This window comes from Diorhabda sublineata, chromosome 4 (genome assembly GCF_026230105.1).
Source record: "Diorhabda sublineata isolate icDioSubl1.1 chromosome 4, icDioSubl1.1, whole genome shotgun sequence".
Taxonomy (NCBI): domain Eukaryota; kingdom Metazoa; phylum Arthropoda; class Insecta; order Coleoptera; family Chrysomelidae; genus Diorhabda; species Diorhabda sublineata.
In genome coordinates this window covers 11,350,349-11,361,441 of record NC_079477.1, presented here as the reverse complement: position 1 = coordinate 11,361,441, position 11,093 = coordinate 11,350,349, and the positions used below count along the sequence as shown (strand labels likewise).

The 11,093-nt window shown below is 33.0% G+C and overlaps 1 non-coding gene across 1 annotated transcript; it reads right to left on the bottom strand.

Annotated features, from left to right (window-relative positions):
• Positions 1 to 9,455: 9,455 nt before the first annotated feature.
• On the bottom strand, positions 9,456 to 9,528 carry Trnam-cau (transfer RNA methionine (anticodon CAU)). Its single transcript has one exon. It is a non-coding gene; the product is annotated as a tRNA-Met (tRNA).
• Between the last annotated feature and the right edge of the window lie 1,565 nt (positions 9,529 to 11,093).

Genomic DNA, 11,093 nt, shown 5'->3' with positions numbered 1-11,093 from the left:
TCAATGTTAAATTTTTTGTTTTGTGAATTATATTTCGCTCTGCTATTGTTCATGGCAAGACTATATCTTGAATTATAATGTTAGATTATAAGACTCCTTGTTAAAAATATCCAAGTTTTTGTTCATTATTCGATGAATGTGAGGTATTGTTGAGGTATTAGAATTCTACGTGAAATGATCCTCTATTCTTCTTCCATCGTTTCTTGTCTCCTCGGCGGGAATCTTTTCATTCATTCCTTGACTACTGAATTATAGAGGGCTGTAAGGAATTGACCATTTGTTCCTATTTAAGTTACTGTTACATCTAACAATTTCAATGCTTTCAAATGCATCCAACAATTTATTATTGGATACATTTTTTAACAATTTTACATTATTAATATTTATGCCATTGTGACTGGTACCGTTTTCGGCAGTACCTGATTTTCCGGTCCGTCCATATTTCAAATGAGCTATGTGCACTTTAAACCGGATAATAACTGATCTCTTAGTCTGCCCAATATACTTTTCGTCAAACCACAGCTAATTTCATATATACCACTCTTTTCCAAAGTTGGTATATAATCATTAGGATTTCCCAACAATGGTTTTAATGTATTGTTGGATTTATAAACCAATTTAAAACCCATTGTGCTAAATATTCCTTCCAATCCTTCTGTATAAAGATGATTGAAAGATATCAGAGCAAATTGTTTTTCATTTTGGATTTGAAAAAAAGTTTCACATAGAGCTTTCTTGAACCTATGACGATTGATGTAAGAGTAGCTTAAATAGGGACAAAAACCCAATTCCTTACAGCCCACTCTATAGTTTAGTAGTCAAGGAATGAATATGAGGAATCCCGCCAAGGAGTTTTTTCCCGCTGCAATTAATTTTCGCATGAGAAGGGTTTTGGTGGTAAAATTTAGTATAAAACAGGTAAATCATGTAATTAGATTTTAGTTCACCTTCAGTCTCTGAAGACGATAACTTGGTTATCGAAACGAGCAACAGATAGTGTAATTGTGAGTGTTGGTGTAAAGGTATTCAATTTGTATCTAATTTCACTATATTTTATTCTTCATATTGTTACTTTCACTTTTTTTTATTAGATCTCTCTACAATTTCTATCAAAAATTTCTCCAGATCATTCCATTTGTCGTTCACATTAAACTCAATTCAAAATTTAATACCGTCTGGTAACATAAGTTCTTATTTCGAAAAATAATCGAGTTCCAATTTATTTTCAAGTGTGTGACCTAAAACAAATTTTCACGCTAAAGAAAATAGGGTAGAATATTATAAGGGTGCAGTCATTATATCACATATACTTAGTTTCCTGCACTCTTATAACTTTGCGTTGAGCCTCTAGACACACTTGAGAGTGTAATTTATGAGGATGTTTTCATTTTCTAACATAGCAGTCAGGCGTATTTTTCTTGGCTTGAACTAGATTGAACAGATTTGGGAAATATGCTTAGCTTGTAGAAGAAAAAATGTCTAGTTGAATGACAATTATCACGTTCACGGAAAGAGTAATATAAAATCGTAGGGTGAATATTGCATTTTTTTTCTCTATTAAATATCTTTAGTTTAAAATTGAAATAGAGTCACCTAGATCTATTTGGAAGAAAAACTTGAAATAACAGAAATTAAGTCCAATTAATTAAACTTCTAGTGTATGATTTGGTAACTCTGCTTTATATATAAATAGTGTTTCTATCTGCGCATTATCATCAGGTCTTTTTCGGTTGTGTGTTTAGAATAATGAAGAAGTGTGAAATATCGAGCCATGTATCGCGCTAGAATTTTATGCGACATTGGTCGAATATGTGACTTCAGTTTACCTCAAAGTATAAAAAATGCTTCATTATGCTTCTATGAGCTGTGCACAATTGTTATCTTACTACAAAATATTCGAAGACAGCCGACAAAGCGATAAGAAGTAAATTGGTCGAGATGCTCATTGATACCAACAAGCAGTGTGTAGGCGCTCTGATTAATCAAGATTGTCGGTTAACACTTGAGTGATAGTACACAAAGTAAATAAGAGTCTTGAAACTGGAGATGAGGATGATTTGTAATTAAATGGGTCTAAAATCTAGAAAATTTTTTTAGATGAGCTAAACATCGAACGCGATCCGCAGAATACTATTTGAAGCAGGCTGAGTGGCGGACCCACCTAATCAGACCAAAAATCATATAGTGTTTGGAACAGAAAACACCTAGATATCGCAAACACTTAGGTATTGCATCACGACAATGCACCCTAACTGCGTATTCAGTATGATGCACTTTTTAACTTCTAGAAGGATAGCAATGTTACCACAGCCACCCTATCACACCAGGACTTTCTTCTATTGTCCAAAAAACATCGTGACGCGTTTTGAAATGATTAAGGACATTCACACAAAAAGTTTCACGGATGTGTTGTCCTGGTTATCCAAGTTTTTGGCGGTACCGAAAGCTTGTTGTCAGTCATGCCGATACGGCACAGCATTTCACGGTCGTAAATCATGTTCGAGAATCTGCATGAACAGTGTCAGAACAGGGCCATTCTAAGCGAGCGACAAAAACGCGACCGCTTAATCACCCTAACGCGTGAAAATTTTGCACAATCTACACAACCTATTTTTTCCGGGACGGTTAACAGGCAAATGAATGGATAAATATTCAAGACTATCGACAAAATCTAAGCCTAAGATTTGCAATGGATTTCGTTCAAGATACTTATAATATATAATATTGCAAATCAACTCACATTATAGGGATTTAAAGAAAAAACATGAAAAAGGCGTTGGTAAACATATGACTTATTTTGCATTCACCGATGGTCTGGTAAATATCTGTTACCAGAATTACTGTACCAGGATATAGAGTATAGGCTATTAAAAATATTATCACTTTAATCAAGATTTAATCATGAGCTATTTGAAAACTTACAATTGTAAATAATCTGATATATTGTAATCAAGCTTTTCATCACTGAGTACACCGGTAGAAATAAAATAGCTGTATATTTTCGTATATTTCAAAATTGCTGAATTTTTTAGAGAATCTCTTAATGTATGTTTGATTATATTCCTCAACTAATACGAGTGTTGCTAATTAAGTTTTGAGATATGACAACACTGATGTGAATATGTTAAATCTAATATTGCCATCATAAAGTTTGACATTTTTACTTATATATCTACTTATTCAGAATGTGTTGTCATACGAAAGTTATTTGAGTTGTTTACAATAAACATTCATCTCGGTTAAAAAAATCAATCCCGAATATTATCGTGTGATGATTATCTATAACTTTCGATGAGGATTAATCCAACAGCAGTGTGCCGATCAACTAGCTTCGACTTTTGGTGATGAAGCATCATCTCGAGCCACCGTATTATGCTTGTTTTCTGAAATCAATCGTTGTCGAAATTCGCTACAGGATGAACTTTGTGAAGGTCTCTTAAAATCGACTGTTGGGCCAGAAAACTTCGATGCTGTGGGTAAACTGATGTTACGAGATCGTCATGTGATGTACCGTGATATTAATGCATACTTGAGAATCAGTTTAATTTGAATACATTCCATTTACTAGAAAATTGGGCAGTCAAAAAGATTCGTTCACGTTCGGTACCACATAAGTTTATAATCGCTCAAAAAAATCTCCTATCGATTGATGACAAGAAGATGATTTAAAATATATTTAAAAGATCATGACAGGTGAAAAATCAGGAATCTAAAACTAAACAACAATCGACTGTATGGGTCTTTCTAGACGAGCCTAATCCAACAAAAGCAATAGTCGTCTGTTTTTTTCGAACTAACTAAACGTATTGTCAACGTTCTATTATAGCAATTTAACATAGTCAATTCTGAATGGTACGCCAGCATTTGTTTAACAGAAGTCTTCGAAGAAGACGAATCATTCTCCACCACGACAATGTGAGTTCTCACTCATCAAAGTTAGAATTTCTGTAACCGTTGGTGGATAAACAGTTTATTTGGCAATAAAAAAACTGTTTATCGTCAGTCTTTAAAGACGATAACTTGGTTATCGACACGCGTGTAAGGTAGTGTAATTGTGAGTGTTCGTGAATTGGTAGTGGAAGCAGTGTGTTCAGTATCTCACACATCAGTTCAAAAAAAAACTTTTTGGAACAGTCAAAACATAGAATTGACCGGTCATCCGACATACAGTTCTTCTTTGGCACTCAATGATTTCCTCCTCTTCACGCAAATCAAAAATAAATTCAGATCAACATTTTTCTACACCTGAAGAAGCGATTGATGCGTGCCAATCACATGTTTTGGAGGTACCTCGATCGGAACGGAAAAAATGCTTCGACAATTGGTTCGAATGCATGCAAAAGCGTATAGATTTCAATAGCGAATCTTTTGGAAACTAATAAAGTCAATTCCAGTTATAAATATTTGTTTTCATTTGTCTATCTCATTATTTAAGTAGCAACACTCATATATGTATCATCCCAATTTATCAATGACATTTAGTCACTGCGATTCCAAGTTTCTTTGCAACAATATTTTGTTATGCTACTAATTTTATTTTTTCTTATTAACTCCAAATTTTGTTCAGTTCGATCGATAATTCCAGTCGGTAGATTAGAGAAAAATATTTAAAAAAAAATATTAAAGTGAGAAGATTCCTAATGTCAAAAGTTAATCTCTGCTGGCGGCATTAATCAAAAAATTCTTGAACAGAATAGTCCATGCGGAATGCCTTTCAGGATTAGACTTCACCGGACACGCAATCGAGGAATTTTATTACATTCCAATGACCAGAGACAAATTATTTTCAGTTTTCTATATCAAAAATGTTTCAAGCAATTTTTTTAACGATTAGTTATAAACTTATTCTGGGAAAGTATCGTTTTATAGAGGTCAATAATTTTACATAAATCGGAATACTTTAACTTTATAATTTTTTCTGCTATCCAATCTTTGTTGTTTATACTTTCTCCTTTGCATAAACATATTCCTCCAATCACGTTTCATCAACAATTAAATTCAATCCAAGCAAAAAGAAAAACACGTTGAATCTGTTTTATTCGATTTAATATTGAAACAATATTTAAAATACCTTGAATGAATTTTTTTAAATAAATTCGCCTTCTGATGATTCTATGTTGTTGAAATTACACCAGTTTTCATTAGTACTCACTAATTTGCAATAATATTTAACTTTACTCATTGAGTGAACCATAAAGTAACTAATAGAGGTTTTGGAAAAAAGGCAATTCTGAAAAGTATATATTTGTTTAAAAAACATTCATTTCCTCGTGGAAATCATAGGGCTTATTTCAATTCATTATTTTGGCTAAAGTGAGCTTTTATATTAAAATAGAATATTGGGAAGAAATAATTCATCCATTTTAAATCATTATTTTCAGTATTATTGCGGCATTGCTGCTTGAATGAATAGCTAAAGACGCTAGATTCAGCAAAACAGAACATACAGCCTCTGTTACGTGAAGGTCGAAGTCTCTATCCACATCATCTCCAGGTGCAAGAAACTTCGAAATTTAAGAATATCACACTTATTAGCTTACGACATAGAAGATAAATATACTTGGCAATAAGAATCATCAATACATCAATAACATTATGGAAAGAATGGGATCCATAGATCAGCAATAAATACTGAGCATCTCAGGGCTACAGCATTGTCCAATGAAACCTTTGGGACGAAATGTCTATGACATTCTGACGTACAACATACTTATATAAAAAAGTTGCATTATAGTCATAATAGCATCATGCCAGAACTATAGAGGGATCACGCTACTAAATAAGGCTTTCAAAGTAATGTCAACTATATAATATATTTTCGAAAGAAGCAAAATATAGTAGGATGATACCAATTTGTCTTCACGTAAGGTAAATTCACAATAGATGCAATACAAACAATTTAGCAGATAATGGAAAAAACAACTGAAACTAGATCGAAAAAAAATTGGTCAGTAGGAAACAACTGAAGATAGAAAAGAAATTGAATGACTATACAAGAATCAAAAGCTGAAAGACTAGCAAAGGACAAAGAGGGAGAAGAAACCGGATTAAAAATAGATGAAAATCATATGAAAACTACGAAGTACAGCAAGCAATTCAAAAAAGAAAAAATTAAAAAAGTGGAATTATGAATTGGAACGAGTACAAAACTTCCAATATCTGGGAATAATAAGAGACCTTGATAATTACGAAAAGAGAAGGATGGCATAACGAAAAGTATTAAGAACAATATTATGACCATTCAAGTTTAATCAAAATGAATACGCGCACCGTATGAATTAGTGAAGGAGGAACTTGAAGATATAATCGGAGGAATAAGATGACTATGGCATCTATGGGGAACTGAAGAAGACACAATTGCTGCATCACAGCTAAAATGGGGTCAATGAGAAGAAGAAGAAGGCCTAAATCAAAGGAAAAACGTTACAAGAAGGAAATAGAAAAAGGAGGACAGAACCGTATGGAGAATGAATCCACCCAGTAACAAGGATTTAAAAGCTTTACGTCGTTCAGTCCCATATACTTAAAAAATCATAGTTATTATTAAAATTTTATTGTCGTGTGACGACTGCTAGATAACGGCACCGCTTTCTAGGAAACTCAAGATTCAACTACCTTCTCAAATTATTAACATCGTCGAAAAAATATCAATTAAATATTTGTAGTCTTCCTACGATAGACTTAATTTTTTTGTTAAGAAAAAAAAAATAAAAAGCAAAATATCTGCTTAAACTTTAAGAAAGTTAACAAATAAATGCCTTAGAACTGGGTTATGTGCGGCAACCAACAGTTCAATCTAAATTTGACGCCAAACTTTAATCAACGTAACGAGCATTTCTACAGTCATCATTCTTTCTGTTTTTTATGTGCACTTACGCTAAATGGGTTAGAATAAAATAGATTTTGGCTATAACACAACCGTTTAAACGAAAATACTTATAGAAAAGTCGACTCTATTCGTCTTAATTCTTTACAGGAAGATCCATTTGTGAATATCAACAGCTCAATTTCATTTTGTAGCTGTTCTAATCTTAAATTGTAATAAAAATCACTCTTATATAGCTTCTGTATTCTTTATGTCATTAAGCATGGTATTCTATCTCAAATAAATCTTCATATTCCATTGACGCGATTTATGTGGATATTTTAGAAATTAATCTTAAGTTTTAATTGTTTTTTTGTACTAAAGAAGGTGGTTGAACATATGAAAAAATCATTTAACTGTAAAAACGATATTATTTTTAAACGCTTACGGCCGATTGTAAAGAAAATGCAGTCACAAGTATACCTGCCCTTCTGTCTTCTCAATCTCGCATCTAAAGACACCTATTTTAACAAGCCAAGTCACGGTTTTAGGAATCAAACCGAATTTATATCGTCTTATGTGTCGATTTTTATTATAATTTTCCTTTACAAAATGTCCTTAGTTCGCCAATCACTACTACATACCACAAATATCAGTAAAACATATCACCATGGATTTTGCACCCATCGCAACCGTGAATGACCTATTGATAAGAAACAATTTGTACTTCATCTCAACTACACTTGCTCAACTTCCTGAGAACTATCTACTTTATACTTGTTCATCTTAACAGCGCATATTCCAACCCGCTCGATCTATTCACAAAGCTTATAGAACTCAAACAGAGACGTGATTTAGCATTTTCAATATTAATCTTACAAGTATCTCATAATCAATCCTTAACTGGTCCGATGTCGTCCGATGTCTGACAGACTATGCGATTTAAATACTTGGTCCTTATTGGTTACTAGGACCACCGATAAAGCTGGCTTCTCATCTGATACCCTACCACTCTTAGCAGGATCGTAGGCGCATTTAAGGTGGATTCACACTAGGCGCTCAGGTCACACTACGCTCACGTTCCGCTCACAATCAAATATTTGAGATAGTATTCACATTATGCTCAACTGACACTCAATTTTTAGTCAGTATGAAGGGTAAACACATACCATGGACAAATTTTCCATAATTGATTTAGCTGCAATTGCCATATGTTTGGATGATGAAGAGCAACAAAACAAAAATCGCAAGAAGAAATGGGTTCATGACATTTTGAAAAAGCGGAAAACCGAATGGGAATTCTTTACTCTATATAAAGGCCTTGTAGACGATGAAACAAAATTTTTCCAGTACTTTCGTATGACAAAACACACATTTCAATACATATTGCGTAAAATACTTTGAGTTACAGTGCCAGAGACACAAAAAGAAGACGCCAGAGATGATATAATTTCAGAAAAACGTAAGATTTGTCACTTGTGTCAATGTGGAGTGAAGAATGACGGAATACTTGCGTTTTTCTTGCAAAATGACAGATTGTCTATAGTGAACAAAATCCGTTTGCAATAAATGCGCTCAAAAACTAACTTTGGTTCACATTGGTATACCATAATTCAGCCGTGCTAAAGAAGCTTGATATTTGACAATGATTTCAAATTATTTATGTCGAATATTCAGAGAGTGAAGTAAATCTTTTGTTGATGTCTTGTAGCACGACGTCAACCATTATAATAAAAATTTCAATTCTGAATCTACCAGAAACAATAGGCTCATCTACAACTTCCTAATTAAACATTTTCTTTTTTTGTGAAGCCTTTTCTGTAATTAGAATATTACAACTGCTATTTTATATGATTTGGAAGGCCTTTGGAGTACATTCATTAAAGCCTGTTTCCCGATATTCCTGAATCGAATTGGGAAATATTGCGCAAACTGTCAATAGAAATTTTGATGGCGTAGCATTTAAAGAAGCATCGCGAGGCCCCTTTAAGTGCGAGACCGAGAGAGAGGTCCCACTTCGCCCACGTCTAGCTACGCCGCTGGTGAAAAGATTGTGAACGTATAAACCATCCGCACGTTAGGTTAGGTGCCTCCTTTGTTACTTTGGGAAAAAAGAGCATTGCAATAACCATTTCCTAGTTTCATTGGCGTGGTTTTAGAAAAATGAGTCGTGCTTGTGGCGGGGATTCATAACTGTGAAAGGAACCGGGAACCACCACTTCAATCCTGAAATGATAAATCAGTAAAGACAGTGGATTGCAAAGACCGAACCTTCTTTGTACAAGGAAAAGCTACTAGCGACTTTTATCCGTTTCCTAACCTTAAAGTAGATAATTTTTCGTCAGATGAGTACATTACGCATACGTAAACGACTATTTTGAGGAGTAAGACACCGAAAAATAATGATGATTTAAAAAAAAACATGTCCTATCTAATGAAAACTATCCCAAGAATTTGATAAATTATGATGACACTAAAGCTGATTAGTAGCTAATAAAATTCTTTATCGATTCTTGTTAACCCTTCATATGTATGCTGTATGGGTAAATTGATAATGGAAAAAACAACTAAGTGAAACACCTTGTACTTCATAGACAATATAGGAAAATATATTAGATTCTATCTTAGAAATGAAAAACGATAAAAAAGTTGCCCCGGGTGAGGATCGAACTCACGACCTTAAGATTATGAGACTTACGCGCTGCCTACTGCGCTACCGAGGCTTCTATATACGTAGCTAGGAAATTAGATACAAATAAAATTTACTTTAATTCAAATGAAGTAGAAAATAATTATGAAGAAATAAGTCAGATCTATAACTTTAAACTACCAATAATTCTTTTGGTGACTGCTCATAACAGAATTCATATTTAAAGAAGTATTAATGCAGTTGATCAACAAACAAGACAGACAACAAATCGTAAATGGTTTAAAACCAAATCCGATATTTACCTGTTTATTATTTTTTCTGCACAGAATTATCCTCTACCATGAATATACAAAGTTTTATCTTTCGAATATAACCTTAAAATAGATAATATTTTATTAAATTCAGTTTGTCCCTTTATATTCAGTCACACTTCATATTAATAAAAGGTACACTATTATAGTATCAATCTTCCATGAATTTTTATATTATTTTAATTTTTTTGGTACTTTTTAATGGAGCGAAATAAGATTGTATACTTAAAATTATATTCCGTACATTTTTCTTAATTAATTATTCAATATCTAGCCTTATTCTTCAAAAAAATTCTAGAAAACGCTTATGTAACTTACTTCTTAGCTAACCAGCAAAAAGCTCAACTTTAATTAGCGCAATTTTTCTTTGGCATAATTAAAAAACTCGATTAGGAGTTTCTTTTTGCCATTAAACTGAAATTAAATGGGCCTCCAGATGTGACACTTAGAAGGATTACTAACTGTCAACATTAGTTTACAAAATGTTATTACGTCTCAAGAATTCCCAATTTCCCACTGACATAATTTTTAAATGTGTATTAACGAATATAACAAACTGAAGGAATCGATTATAATTGGCGCTGCAGGAACTTCAAACAGAATGAAAATATACAGGTTTCCGAGACAACAAATGATTTGATATTATAATAATATCGTATAACAAGACAAAGATCATCCCTTTATTGCTAAGCACCGTGTCAGCGACAGAGAATTTCATTAACTCCAAATTGTTTGAAATGATAATTTGATTTGGCATGTAGAATGTGAACTAATTAACTTGCAATGTATCTCAGTATATGCTTCTGTTACATTCACGTTGGAATTAACTGTGCTTTATGCTAGTATAATACACCTGTTAGACACGAGTGTGATATTACCAGTAGGTCCTAAGAAAGTGACGAGGAAAACCCGTAGATCTTGACAATTCAGCTCTATTATTAAAGGCAATAATTTAGATGTATATACATTATAAATTTTATGTCATCCTGTTAATTTATATAGCAAATATTACACTACAATAATAAATCTAATCAAATGAAACGATTATTTGTATACGGACAATAATGGAGAATGTCCTCACAATGTTAAATAGAGAGAAAATAAAATCCCTTGAAGAAGTTTTGGTCTGAGATTTCGAAAGAAAATATCCAGATTTTATGTCACTGGGAGAGCTGTAGATTCTAAAAGGTATGTTAACAACTGCCGCAATAACTTAGTCGAATTTGTAGGTTAGAGTCGATATAATTTTTGGCTCAACCTACCGTCCTGTCAAGGGAATCCAAAATTGGCTAGCTATATCAAAATAATATTCATATTTTTAGTCATT